A 15523-nucleotide genomic window follows, 5' to 3' on the forward strand; every position below is an offset into this window, starting at 1 on the left:
GTTCGAAAATGAATATTTTGAACAGTGTAGTATTTGATCGAATACTACTCGCTAATCTCAACAAAATATACAAATTTTTTTATGAAAAAAAAAATGCAATAAGTTACTTGAAGGTGAGCCAGGCACTCTCTACTCAGCTGAACAGGGGGCACTTGGTTAAATGCTCGAGTCTTCCATTAATTTCCCCGGGGTTCATTTTTTGAGTCGAACACTCGGGCATTAAAAAATCATCCACTTGAGTAATGAATGCTCAGGCATTTAAATGTACGCTCAGCACTAATAATTATGTGAAGCTGCTCTTTGTAGACTGACAAACATGATACTAAGATGTTGCTGCATACAGACTAACAGACATGGTGATGAGATGCTACTGTATATAGACTGACAGACATGGTGATTAGATGATGCTGCATAAAAGCTAAGAGACATAGTGATAAGATTCTGTTGTATATAGACTGACAGACATGGTGATGTGATGCTGCTGTATACAGGTTGACAGACACAGTGAAGTGATACTGCTGTATATGGAATGGCAGATGTGATGGTATGATGTTTCTGTATATTAACTGACACAATACTGTTGCTGAAAACAACCCTCATATAGCTCTGTCAATAATAAAAAAATATATGAATGTTATGTCTCTTAGAATGTAACATGATATGTTTATTGTTTTTGCTGTGCAAATGTAGTAAAACGTTTTTAAAAAATCTATTTAGTATTGTCATAATTACCCACAGAATAAAGTTATCCATAGCACATAGTATAAACAATATATATTAAATATATATGTACCCCAAAATTGTGTCAACAGCAAAAAATAAATCATGAGACTGAAAAACATAGCCGAGTCATGTTTTTAGCGTCAGGTATTGCAAAAGGCAGTCAGACAGGACACAGACGCTGTCAGTTTTGATATTATTATTTAAAAATAAAAGGGGTATTCCCATCTCGACTAATACAATTATATGTATAAAGCTTATAAAGTTAAATATTTCTGTAAATACAATCATTTAGTAAACTTGCCTCCTTTTCCTAATATGCCGCTTCTCCTCCTATTATTGACAGCTCATTGTCTAGGTTATCTACCACTCTAGGTTATCTACCACTGCTTTGCTCTAAAAGTAGCGGTCTGGCTGATTATATATATATATATATATATATATATATATAGAGAGAGAGAGAGAGAGAGAGAGAGAGATTAGCACTGCAGAGTAGGGCAGATATTGGGAATGGCAGTCAGAGACAGTGACACCAACCTTTATTTTAACCCTTTCATGACTGAGGTTATTGGTGCCCGGATTTCTAGGTCAAATTAATGCAATGTTCCTTCTCTCCTTCTAAGAGCCATAGCCCTTTTATTTTTCCACCTACAGGACTGGTTAGGGTGTAATTTTTTGTGCCATGATTCCTTAGGGGACTTATATATGCAGTGCTCTGATTGCATATACTAATAAACAGACAGAGGTACGTGGCTTAACCACCCTGCCAGTACAAGTGATTGGGAGACCTGCAGCGATCGATGTGCATTGCGGGGGTTAAAGACAGGCAGCTGTGGGCTGCGCCTTCCTGTCATTCCCATATCTTAGAACAGTATAGTGTGTAGGGCCAGTTGCACACAATAAAACCCATTCCCAGCCAGGAATGTTTATATACATTCCTGCTGCATGGGGTATGTGCAGCAGGAACATTTAAAGGGGTAGTACGGCGCTAAAAAAATATTCAAAGAATAACACACATTACAAAGTTATACAACTTTGTAATGTATGTTATGTCTGCGAATCGTCCCGTTCCCCGTGTCCCACCACCCCCACTCGTGTATCCGGAAGTGTTGGTGCATTATACATTACCTGATCCGTGTCGAGGGCCATCCGCCATCTTGTGCCAAACATCATCTTCGGACGGACTGGCGCCCGCCGCCCGTCCCCCCTCCGCCGCGTCACAACTGTGCTCAGCCGCGATTGGCTGACGCTGCAGAGGGCGGATGACGCTGCAGAGGGCGGCCGGCATTCGGAACAGACAGAGCTGTTCGCCAGCCGGCCGAAGAAGACGTCACTGAATGAAGAACGGCGACGGGTGTCGGCACGTGACAGGTATGTATAGTGCACCACACTTCCGGGTACACGGGTGGGGGTGGTGGGACATGGGGAAGGGGGCCATTCACAGACATAAAATACATTACAAAGTTGTATAACAATGTAATATGTGTTATTCTGTGAATAATTCTTTACCGCCACACTACCCCTTTAAAGCTATATAGCTGACATGAAGAGTTAAAAGAGGGATGCTCCTGTTTATTTATTAAAGAAGAAATGCAACCTTTACATTAGGGCACAAATAAATTAAATCCTGCTTGTCTGAGCTCTAACTGAGGTAAGAGAAAAAAGACAGCACTCCATAGCATGGAACATTACACAACATGAATAAAGGAGAGACAACAGAGAAACTCTCACCTGGCTGAGTTTCGAAAAAGAAGATTCTATTCTTTTATTCAAGTTTGATTTTTAAAAAAAAATGTTATTCCATTTTCTGTAATTCAGTTACAAGGCAGTCTTCTTGACTATATTGCTTTTATTAGCATTTAGAAACAGGCTTCACAGAAGCCATATAGAACATGGCAATATGTAGTCTAAGCTTGACTTTTTGCCTTATCTGGTGGAGATTTCTAACTTGTGCAGAGGTCAGTGTGCAGCCATGGGGAGGAGGTGAACTAAAACCATCACCTGTTGTAAAATGTATTCCTGTATTTTGTAATTTTTCTTTCTTTTTGAATTTGCCTTCATAATGTGAGAAATGCTGATAAGTGATCTCTGCAGTATAGGTAGTGTTGGATAATAAGCTAGATTAAAAACATTAGGAGTTTAAAAATATATTAAATATGCATTTTAAAAAATGTGGTTTAAACAATAGGCCATGTTGACACATTCTCTTAAAAGGATTAAATGTCATATGTTTAGATCTGTAGTTATAACATTTTTGTCAAGAACTGAATGACTCCTTCTTACAAATGACACATTTGTAGAAAATTTTGGCTCAATCAAAATTGACAGGAAAATATTTAGCCTTCAGAAAAGTGAACAAACCATTGATGGCACTGTGTTAAAGCTATAATAAACCTTACTCATATGGTAAAGCTATATTCAAACCTTATTATAGTAAAAACAAGTTTCAAGCTTGAGCTGCAGCAGGTCCTTAAAGGGATTGCGTCACCTAGATTTTTTTTCTTTTTTACTGATTAGAGTCAGATTCTGGAACTTTTTTTATTTATTTATTTATTTTAATCTGTTTCTGTACCATTATTGTACTTTTTAAAAAAAATCTAATTTAAGAACATTATTATGGGGTAGCCAGATTGCCTGAGCTGCCTTAAACAGCATTTAAACATGCAGGCCTTATGGATTCAGAAAATATAGTGTAATGACAAGCAACCTAACTGGGTAGTAGTGCTTGGAGACACTTATCAGATGTCTGGCTAGTTAGGCCAATGCCTGAAGGGCACACCAGGGCATAATCAGCTGATAATGGGCAGAAAGGGTACTGGTCAAGGGTCCAAATCCAGGAGGTCATGTAATGGCGGTCCCCGCAAATTGGGACTGTCAAAGTTCAGTCCAAGAACAAGAATCCAGGAGAGTAATGCTGTGTTTACACGGAACGATTATAATGCGAAATTACACAATAATGATCGATTGCAAACAATAATCGTACGTGTAAATGCAGCGAACGATCAAGCGACGAGGGAGAAATCGATCATTTTGATCTTACATGTTCTTAAATCGTCGTTTGTCGTTCACAAAAAAATTTGCAGATCGTTCCGTGTAAACAGTCGTTCACCGATTTTACTTATGTGCGAGATAGACTTAAGCGATTGCAAAACGATTTTTCTGTACGATATATAGTTCCGTCTAAACTCTGATCATTCTAAAAAAAAACATCGTTCTTTTGATATTGTTATTCGTACGATCGGGCGAATTATCGCTCCGTGTAAAGGCAGCACTAGCCAGGGTTCAAATTAGCAGTCAGAAAAAATAAACAAAAAACTATGGAGGAGGTCAGGTTCAAAGCAAGACAGCAAGATGTGGGAATGATAATGATGCTCAGTACAAACAATCACTGTCACCTGTGGCCATCATAAGTACTGTTAAATAGCCCATGCTTAGAGAACATAGGATGCCAGGACTGAGCATGATTGGCCCAGTGTCGCTGGAACACAAGAGAATCATGGACGCCAGTTCTGCTACTGGAAGTGGCCAGTTAATTATTTTACAAATAGGTTGCAGTTGGTCCTACTGACTTCTATAGGAGAGATTTTTAGGCATGCTCAGTAACTTTGCAGAGGTGACTGTGCAGGACCATAACTTTTTGTGAATTGTGTGATCCTGTTTCATCCGTATATAGGTGTCACATTGCATTGTAATTATGTCTGCAATTATAAGACTGATCTTTACTAGTGATGAGCGAATACTATTCGATCGAACAGATACTAGAACGAATAGTGAGATATGCCAATATTCGATATTCGTACGATATTCGATAAGTGTTCAAATCCCCCAGCTTCCGGTTTCACCCTTCAAATGGTGAAATAGATGTTTTTCACTAATCAAATACTTGTTCCCAAAGACTTTAATGGGATCGAATATTTGATCGAATATTGGAATATTCGCAGGATATTTGTATGAATATCGAATATTCGAATATCTCACTATTCGCTCATCACTAATCTTTACAAAAGAAGAAATTGTATTATTAGAATTACTGGACAGAATGAAAACTAAAAATAAACCCTTGTGATCTTTTAGTTATACTTATCCCCGTAGATACTGTGGGTAGGCATAACTTTTGATGGGTATACCCCTTAAGGCTATGTTCACACTGCGTATCTTTCCGGCCATACTGCGAACCGCGAATATACGCACGTAGTTTTGAGGTTGATGCGTTCGCTTGAAAGTATATGATATATGCCCGCACAATGCACACTACGCATGAGCTTACGGCCGAATCGTATGCGGCGCTGTGAAAAATGAACAAGACCATTGTTTGAGGACAGAAATGTTCCAACTCACGGGGGGTGGATTTCCATGTGGTCCCGTACGAAGTACTTATTTCAGCCAAATTGAACTTGATTTTTCGATCCAAATGGTTCTGTGAGTGTTATTGGGCGAAGATTTCCAAGTAAATGACCTGTTTCAGATCGGTTCGAATCAAGCTAGGGAAGCATAACTGTACTACGGGCGTATGTTCGCGTTTCGCCTGCATGTTCGCAATCCGGCCACATGTCTATTTTTCCCACGGCTGTACTTTCAGCCGCACATGTACGGCTGCGTACGAACTACGGCCGGACTCATACATAGTGTGAACATAGCCTAAGATGTTATCAGATTTTTTAATTTTCATGCGCAAAGCATTTAAATCCAATACATACGCAATGTACTGTACATTCTCCCAAAAATTTGGAACTAATCCACAGCCAGTGCTCTATATGACCACATGGTTTTATTAATTATATTATGAAGTAAACAAAGTTGTCCATTTGGTAAAATTATCCTACACAATTGTAGAAAATATGTTCTCAATTGATTTAATGGGAATAGCAAACAGGAGCTCTTCATCATTCTTTTTTAATAGCTCACAATGTGTCATCTGTAATGAGTGAATTATTTTAACCCTTTCCCGCACGAGGACGTAACCCCGCTCTGAATCGCCGCGATCCCAGGTGCCTCATGTAGCCTGGGACCGTGGCTATTAGATAATCGAAGGCAGCTGTCAAAGATGACAGCTGCCTCCTATTACCGGATTCAGCCTTTCCCTGTTGTCTAGTGCAAGAGATCGCTCCCCTGGGACTTTGTCCCGGAGGAGCGATCTCCGTTACTGAAGCCGGCCGGGGACCGCTCAAAGATGACGCCGTCCCCGGCTCGGCACTCGTTTGTTTTCGGCTGCAGCAGCCGAAAGCAAACGAGTGCCGATCTCATTGATCTTTGCTGTATAAGTATACAGCAAATATCTCAATGAGAGATCAGAGTGTACATACTACACAGGGGGGCTTCTAGTATATGTGTAAAAAAATAAATGAAGTGTTGTTGTCAATAAAAAGCCCCCTCCCCTAATAAAAGTCTGAATCACCCCCCTTTTCCCAGGTTATAAATAAAAGTATGCGTGCGTAATCGCCCAAACTATTAATTACTCACATTTCTGATCTCGCACGGTAAACGGTGTAAGCGCAAAAATATCCCAAAGTGCAAAATTGCGCGTTTTTTGGTCGCATCAAATCCAGAAAAATTGTAATAAAAAGCGATCAAAAAGTCGCATATGCACAATCAAGATACCAATAGAAAGAACACATCATGGCGCAAAAAAATGACACCTCACACAGCCCCATAGACCAAAGGATAAAAGCTATATAAGCCTGGGAATGGAGCGATTTTAAGGAACATATATTTCTTAACAATGGTTTGAATTTTTTACAGGCCATCAGATAAAAGAAAAGTTATACATGTTACATATCGTTTTAATTGTAACGACTTGAGGAACATGTCAGTTTTTCCATAGGACACACGGCATTGTAACGCCTGGCTTAGTGGATCCACTGGACGGTCACTAGCGATGGCACTAACCTCACCAGGGAGCGGAGTCTAAGGGGCCGCTGGTTTTCACCAAAGCCCGCCGCAAGGCGGGATGGACTTGCTGCGGCAGGCGACCCCCAGGTCGCTACCCCTGGCTTGGTTGCTAGTGACGGCAGGCGTGGCAGGAGCAGTAGGCAGGAGATGGTGCTGGCAGAGGTCTGTAGGCGTAACCGCAGGTGACAGGCTGAACTCAGGAGCAATAGTGTAACAGAGGAGCAGGAACCAGGAACGAGGACTAGGGACCAGGTAGCGGACAGGAATCAGGAACAAGCACTAGGGACCAGGTAGCGGACAGGAATCAGGAACAACAGGGAGCTGGGCCAAACGCTGTGAGAAGCATGTAGAGGCTCCAACACCTGGAAGGGGGCAGGGCTGGAACTTATAGGGGAGTGATTAACATACAAGCCAATTAGGAGTGCACTGCCCCTTTAAATCTGAGACAGCCGGTGCGCGCGCCCTAGGAGGCGGCCGGCCGGCACAGTGACGGCCAGGAGCGTGGTAAGGTGAGGCGCCCCCCGGGGCCGAAGCAACAGCAGCGCCGAGTCCATGCATATGGACACCGGCTGCTGCAGAGGTGGGAGAGAGGGTGCGGCGGCGGTCCGGAGCACGGGATGCCGCCGTGGCCCTAACAGGCGTAAAAATACGATCCCCCCCAAAGAAAAAGAATTGTGTGTTTTTTTTCAATTTCACTGCGCATATAATTTTTTTCTGGTTTCGCAGCATATTTTATGCAAAAGTTCAGCCTGTCATTGCAAAGTACAATTAGTGACGCAAAAAATAAGGGCTCATGTGGGTCTGTAGGTGTAAAATTGCAAGTGCTATGGCCTTTTAAGCACAAGGAGGAAAAAAGAAAACTAGCCTGGTCCCAAAGGGGTTAATGTTATAAAGCCCAGCATCATAATAAACTTTTCAATGACGACTGCTTAAATTATTTGTCATCTTTTCTGACAATTACATAGAATGGCTAAGTAGTGTCACACAGCTTTACTTTCCCTGAGAAGCTCCACAATCATAGACTCTGATACTTTGCCATTACTTAAACAATTAGAAAACATATGAAGGTTTCACTAATCAAAATGCATTGATCCATACTCTTATTTCATATGCTTTACATCTTGCCTTTGGCTCTAAGACTAAGGATTTTAGCGTGCAATGTTTTTAAATGCTTATATTTGAATTTTTATATCAAATGTAACAACACTGATCAATAAAACTACAATAACATACTGCCTCAAGATATTTTTTTTTGTGCTTTTGCTGTAATGAAGACATGAAAATGTCAAATTATTATTTGAAAAATATAATTTTATATTCTAGTAAACATGAGACTTTATAGAATGTGAATTGTGAAACATTTTCTATTGTTGGGCTATGTTCACAATTACTAAAAATAAAGAGAAAAAATTTCCATAATTTCAGCATTTGAATTGACCTCAATGGAATGCATTGTAGTCAGTGAAATGATGGACATCCATTGCTCACAGCCGCTCGCATCTCTGCTGGTCTTATATGCTTCATTCTATGAGTTGGCAGATTACACTGTCCGCTCGAAGAATGAGTGGGTTCATTCTTAGGGAGTACGGCAGAATCTGGCAAACTATAAAATGAAGCCTACGGAACCAAAGGAGATGCACGTGGCTTGGGGCGAATCCATGGTGGGTGATCCGCTGGGATTCCATAGTGTGGACATACCCCAAGGATATGTTGACACGTTTTTTTCTCTTCCTTTTTGAAAATAAAAAAAAAATTACATCTGTCATTTCGCTGTTTGGCCGCCTGTCAGGGCAGTGATGGCTGTTGGTATATTGTTGTAGTTTAGGTGGAATAATAAGCCTTTGGGTGTGTCTTTAAAGCGACTCCGTACCCATAATCTGAACCCCCCAAATCACTTGTACCTTCAGATAGCTGCTTTTAATAAAAGATCTGGGGTCTGTTCAGCAGGTGATGCAGTTATTGTCCTAAAAACAACTTTTAATCCTACAGCGCTATGTCTAACGGACGGGGCTTACATTTGTATATGCATTAGGATTTAGGAATGATCCAGGAACATTTACTGCTGTTTGAGCTTTGCACAGGTGTCTTAACGATCCAGCCCATGTTCATTATGCACACAGAAGGGGAATAGGAAGCAATCTGTCTGGAGCATTCCTAATCATGAGGAGGGTGGGGAGGAATGACAGAGAGGGTGTGCCAGCCTAATGCATATAGAAATGTAAGCACCGGCCGTTAGACACAGCGCTGCAGGATTAAAAGTAGTTTTTAAGGGTACAAACCCACTTGCCGGATCTGCAGCGAGTCTCCTTGCTGCGTTTTTGCAGCAAGACTCGCTGCAGATCCCGGCCCTATACTTTCATTAGCAGAGAAACTCGCAGCAGGGATGTACATATGTAACGATGTACGATGTACGATATGTAACATGTATAACTTATATTGTATCTGATGGCCTGTAAAAAATTCAAACCATTGTCAACAAATATACGTCACTTAAAATCGCTCCATTCCCAGGCTTATAGCGCTTTTATCCATTGGTCTATGGGGCTGTGTCAGGTGTCATTTTTTGCGCCATGATATGTTCTTTCTATCGGTACCTTGATTGCGCATATTCGACTTTTTGATCGCTTTTTATTACAATTTTTTTGGATTTGATACATATACTTCTAGTATATACACTTTGATCTCTCATAGAGATCTCTGCAGCATAGATATGCTGCAGAGATCCATGAGATAGGCACTCGTTTACTTCCGGCTGCTGCAGCCGGAAGTAAACGAGTGCCGAGCCGGGGACGGCGCCATCTTGGAGTGGTCCCAGCCCGGCTTCAGTTACAGAGATCGCTCCTCCGAGATAACATCCCGGAGGAGCGATCTCCCCACTAGACACCAGGGATGACGCTGTGTCCGGTAATCGGATGCAGCTGTCAACTTTGACAGCTGCATCTGATTACTGTATTAGCGGGCACGGCTAATACCTGCGGTCCCGGGCTACAAGCGGCACCTGGGACCCCCGCGGATCAGAGCACGGCCGCCGCGCGGCCCCGCTCAGAACGTCCCTAACGGCATCAGGGCGTAAATATACGCCCTATGTTGTTAAGGGGTTAAAACATCTATATGATACGGGGGTAGTGTATTTGGTTGAATTTAGGTCTCTAATTGTCAGTAACATCATTATCTTTTTGATATCTCAAAGTCAAATTTTTTTTTTTTTAGACTTCAATATTCACCATTACAGGGTCTATGCAGGAAACTCACCATTACAGGATCTATGCAGGAAATTCACCACTACAGGGTCTATGCAGGAAATTGACCATTACAGGGTCTATGCAGGAAAAAGGTCACAAATGCAGTGAAGGACCAGCAGTAGTCATTGGAGGCCAGTGAAGGTCCAGCAATAGTCAATTGAGGCCAGTACAGGAGCAGAAGTAGTCAACATGGAGGCCAGGAAGGAGCAACAGTAGTCAACATGGAGGGCAGGCAGGATCAGCAGTAGCCAACATGGAGGCCAGGCAGGTTCAGCAGTAGCCAACATGGATGACAGGCAGGAGCAGCAGTAGCCAACATAAAGGCCAGGCAGGAGCAACAGTAGCCAACATGGAGGCCAGGCAGTAGCAGCAGTAGCCAGCAAGGAGGCAAGGGTAGGCAGACAAGTAGTCAACCTAGATGCCAGTTAAGGCCCAGCAGTAACCAACATGGAGGCGAGGGCAGGCACAGCAGTAGTAAACCTAGATGCCAGTCAAGGCCCAGCAGTGGCAAACATTGAGGCAAGGGCAGGCACAGCAGTAGTCAACCTTGATGCCAGTCAAGGCCCAGCAGTAGTCAACATTGAGGCAAGGGCAGGCACAGCAGTAGTCAACCTAGATGCCAGTCAAGGCACAGCAGTAGTCAACATTGAGGCAAGGGCAGGAACAGCTGTAGTCAATCTAGATGCCAGTCAAGGCCCAGCAGTAGCCAACATTGAGGCAAGGGCAGGCCCAGCAGTAGCTAACATTAAGGCAAGGGCTCACACAGGAGTAGCCAACATTGAGGCAAGGGCGGGCACAGCAGTAGTGAACCTAGATGCCAGTCAAGGCCCAGCAGTGGTCAACATTGAGGCAAGGGCAGGCAAAACAGTAGTCGACCTAGATGCCAGTTAAGGCCCAGCAGTAGCCAGTATTGAGGCAAGGGCAGGAACAGCAGAAGTCAACGTAGATGCCAGTTAAGGCCCAGCAGGAGCCAACATGGAGTAAAGGGCAGGAGCAGCAGTAGTCAACCTAGATGCCAGTCAAGGCCCAGCAGTAGCTAACATTGAGGCAAGGACAGGCACAGCAGTAGTCAACCTAGAAGCCAGTCAAGGCCCAGAAGTAGCATACATTGAGGCAAGGGCAGTACAGCAGTAGTCAACCTAGATGCCAGTCAAGGCCCAGCAGTAGCCATCATTGAGGCAAGGACAGGCCCCGCAGTAGTCAACCTAGATGCCAGTCAAGGCCCAGCAGTAGCCAACATTGAGGCAAGCGCAGGCCCAGCAGTAGTGAACCTAAATACCAGTCAAGGCCCAGCAGGGGCCAACATTGAGGCAAGGGCAGGCACAACAGTTGTCAACCTAGATGCCAGTCAAGGCCCAGCAGTGGCTAACATTGAGGCAAGGGCAGGCCCAGCAGTAGTCAACCTAGATGCCAGTCAAGGACCAGCAGTAGCCAACATTGAGGCAACAGCAAGCACAGCAGTAGTGAACCTAGATGTCAGTCAAGGCCCACCAGTAGCCAACATTGAGGCAAGCGCAGGCACAACAGTTGTCAACCTAGATGCCAGTCAAGGCCCAGCAGTGGCTAACATTGAGGCAAGGGCAGGCCAAGCAGTAGTCAAACTAGATGCCAGTCAAAGCCCAGCAGTAGCCAACATTGAGGCAAGGGCAGGCACAGCATAAGTCAACGTAGATGCCAGTTTAGGCCCAGCAATAGCCAATATTGAGGCAAGGGCAGGCACAGCAGTAGTCAACCTAGATGCCTGTTAAGGCCCAGCAGTAGCCAACATGGAGGTAAGGGTAGGCAAAGCAGTAGTCAACCTAGATGCCAGTCAAGGCCCAGCAGTAGCAAACATGGAGGCAAGGGCAGGAGCAGCAGTAGTTAACCTAGATGCCAGTTGAGGCTCAGCAGTAGCTAACATTGGGGCAAGGGCAGGTACAGCAGTAGTTAACGTAGATGCCAGTTAAGGCCCAGCAGTAGCCAATATTGAGACAAGGGCAGGCACAGCAGTAGTCAACCTAGATGCCTGTTAAGGCCCAGCAGTAGCCAACATGGAGGTAAGGGTAGGCAAAGCAGTAGTCAACCTAGATGCCAGTCAAGGCCCAGCAGTAGCCAACATAGAGGCAAGGTCAGGAGCAGCAGTAGTCAGCCTAGATGCCAGTTAAGGCCCAGCAGTAGCTAACATTGAGGCAAGGGCAGGCACAGCAGTAGTCAACGTAGATGCATGTTAAGGCCCAGCAGTAGCCAATATTGAGGCAAGGGCAGGCACAGCAGTAGTCAACCTAGATGCCTGTCAAGGCCAAGCAGTAGCCAACATAGAGGCAAGGGCAGGAGCAGCAGTAGTCAACCTAGATGCCAGTCAAGGCCCAGCAGTAGCTAACATTGAGGCAAGGACAGGCACAGCAATAGTCAACCTAGAAGCCAGTCAAGGCCCAGCAGTAGCATACATTGAGGAAAGGGCAGGCAAAGCAATAGTCAACCTTAATGCCAGTCAAGGCCCAGCAGTAGCCAACATTGAGGCAATGGCAGGCACAGCAGTAGTCAACGTAGATGCCAGTTAAGGCCCAGCAGTAGCCAACATGGAGGCAAGGGTAGGCACAGCAGTAGTCAACCTAGATGCCAGTCAAGGCCCAGAAGTAGCCAACATTGAGGCAAGGGCAGGCACAGCAGTAGTCAACATTGAGGCAAGGGCACACACAGCAGTAGCCAACATTGTGGTAAGGGCAGGCACAGCAGTAGTCAACCTAGATGCCAGTCAAGGCCCAGCAGTAGCCAACATTGAGCCAAGGCAGGCACAGTGGTAGTCAACCTAGATGCCAGTCAAGGCCCAGCAGTAGCTAACATTGAGGCAAGGGCAGGCACAGCAGTAGTCAACCTAGATGCCAGTCAAGGCCCAGCAGTAGTCAACATTGAGGCAAGGGAAGGCCCAGCAGTAGCCAACATTGAGGCAAGGGCAGGCCCAGCAGTAGCCAATATGGAGGCAAGGGCAGGCACAGCAGTAGTCAACCTAGATGCCAGTCAAGGCCCAGCAGTAGCCATCATTGAGGCAAGGGCAAGCACAGCAATAATCAACCTAGATGCCAGTCAAGCCCCAGCAGTAGCCAATATTGAGGCAAGGGCAGGCACAGCAGTAGTAAACCTAGATGCCAGTCAAGGCCCAGCAGTGGCTAACATTGAGGCCAGGGCAGGCACAGCAGTAGTCAACCTTGATGCCAGTCAAGGCCCAGCAGTAGTCAACATTGAGGCAAGGGCAGGCACAGCAGTAGTCAACCTAGATGCCAGTCAAGGCCCAGCAGTAGCCAACATTGAGGCAAACGCAGGCCCAGCAGTAGCCAACATTAAGGCAAGGGCACACACAGAAGTAGCCAACATTGAGGCAAGGGCGGGCACAGCAGTAGTCAACCTAGATGCCAGTGAAGGCCCAGCAGTAGCCAAAATTGAGGCAAGGGCAGACACAGCAGTCGTCAACCTAGATGCCAGTCAAGGCCCAGCAGTGGTCAACATTGAGGCAAGGGCAGGCAAAGCAGTAGTCGACCTAGATGCCAGTTAAGGCCCAGCAGTAGCCAATATTGAGACAAGGGCAGGAACAGCAGTAGTCAACCTAGATGCCAGTTAAAGCCCAGCAGGAGCTAACATGGAGGCAAGGGCAGGAGCAGCAGTAGTCAACCTAGATGCCAGTCAAGGCCCAGCAGTAGCTAACATTGAGGCAAGGACAGGCACAGCAGTAGTCAACCTAGAAGCCTGTTAAGGCCCAGCAGTAGCATACAGTGAGGCAAGGGCAGCACAGCAGTAGTCAACCTAGATGCCAGTCAAGGCCCAGCAGTAGCCATCATTGAGGCAAGGACAGGCCCCGCAGTAGTCAACCTAGATGCCAGTCAAGGCCCAGCAGTAGCCAACATTGAGGCAAGCGCAGGCCCAGCAGTAGTGAACCTAGATGCCAGTCAAGGCCCAGCAGGAGCCAACATTCAGGCAAGGGCAGGCACAACAGTTGACAACCTAGATGCCAGTCAAGGCCCAGCAGTGGCTAACATTGAGGCAAGGGCAGGCCCAGCAGTAGTCAACCTAGATGCCAGTCAAGGCCCAGCAGCAGCCAACATTGAGGCAACAGCAGGCACAGCAGTATTGAACCTAGATGCCAGTCAAGACCCAGCAGTAGCCAACATTGAGGCAAGGGCAGGCACAGCAGTAGTCAACGTAGATGTTAGTTAAGGCCCAGCAATAGCCAATATTGAGGCAAAGGCAGGCACAGCAGTAGTCAACCTAGATGCCTGTTAAGGCCCAGCAGTAGCCAACATAGAGGTTAGGGTAGGCAAAGCAGTAGTCAACCTAGATGCCACTCAAGGCCCAGCAGTAACCAACATTGAGGCAAGGGCAGGCCTAGCAGTAGCCAACATTGAGGCAAGCGCACACACACAGCAGTAGCCAACATTGTGATAAGGGCAGGCACAGCAGTAGTCAACCTAGATGCCAGTCAAGGCCCAGCAGTGGCTAACATTAAGGCAAGGGCAGGCACAGCGGTAGTAAAACAAGATGCCAGTCAAGGCCCAGCAGAAGCTAACATTGAGGCAAGGGCAGGATCAGCAGTAGAAAACCTAGATGCCAGTCAAGGTTCAGCAGTAGCCAACCTTGAGGCACGGGCAGGCCCAGCAGTAGCCAACATTGAGGCAAGGGCACACACAGCAGTAGCCAACATTGTGGTAAGGGCAGTCACAGCAGTAGTCAACCTAGATTCCAGTCAAGGCCCAGCAGTGGCTAACATTGAGGCAAGGGCGGGCACAGCAGTAGTCAACCTAGATGCCAGTCAAGACCCAGCAGTAGCCAACAATGAGCCAAGGGCAGGCACAGCGGTAGTCAACCTAGATGCCAGTCAAGGCCCAGCAGTAGCTAACATTGAGGCAAGGGCAGGCACAGCAGTAGTCAAACTTGATGCCAGTCAAGGCCCAGCAGTAGCCAACATTGAGGCAAGGGCAGGCCCAGCAGTATCCAACATTGAGGCAAGGGCAGGCACAGCAGTAGTCAACCTAGATGCCAGTCAAGGCCCAGCAGTAACCAAATTTGAGGCAAGGGCAGGCACAGCAGTAGTCAACCTAGATGCCAGTCAAGGCCCAGCAGTAGCCAACATTGAGGCAAGGGCAGGCACAGCAGTAGTAAACCTAGATGCCAGTCAAGGCCCAGCAGTAGCTAACATTGAGGAAAGGGCAGGCACAAGAGGTAGTCAACCTAGATGCCAGTCAAGGCCCAGCAGTAGCTAACATTGCGGCAAAGGCAGGCACAGCAGTATTCAACCTAGATGCCAGTCAAGGCCCAGCAGTAGCTAACATTGCGGCAAAGGCAGGCACAGCAGTATTCAACCTAGATGCCAGTCAAGGCCCAGCAGTAGCCAACATTGAGGCAAGGGCAGGCCCAGCAGTAGCCAACATTGAGGCAAGGGCAGGCCCAGCAGTAGTCAACCTAGATCCCAGTCAAGTCCCAGCAGTATCCAACATTAAGGCAAGGGCAGGCACAGCAGTAGTCAACCTAGATGCCAGTAAAGGCCCAGCAGTAGCCAACATGGAGCCAAGGGCAGGAGCAACAGTAGTCAACATGGAGGCCAGTCAAGGCCCAGCAGAAGCCAACATTAAGGCAAGGGCAGGCACAGCAGTAGTCAAACTAGATGCCAGTTAAGGCCCAGCAGTAGCCAACATGGAGCCAAG

Source organism: Dendropsophus ebraccatus, chromosome 8, assembly GCF_027789765.1.
Source record: "Dendropsophus ebraccatus isolate aDenEbr1 chromosome 8, aDenEbr1.pat, whole genome shotgun sequence".
In the NCBI taxonomy this organism is placed as follows: domain Eukaryota; kingdom Metazoa; phylum Chordata; class Amphibia; order Anura; family Hylidae; genus Dendropsophus; species Dendropsophus ebraccatus.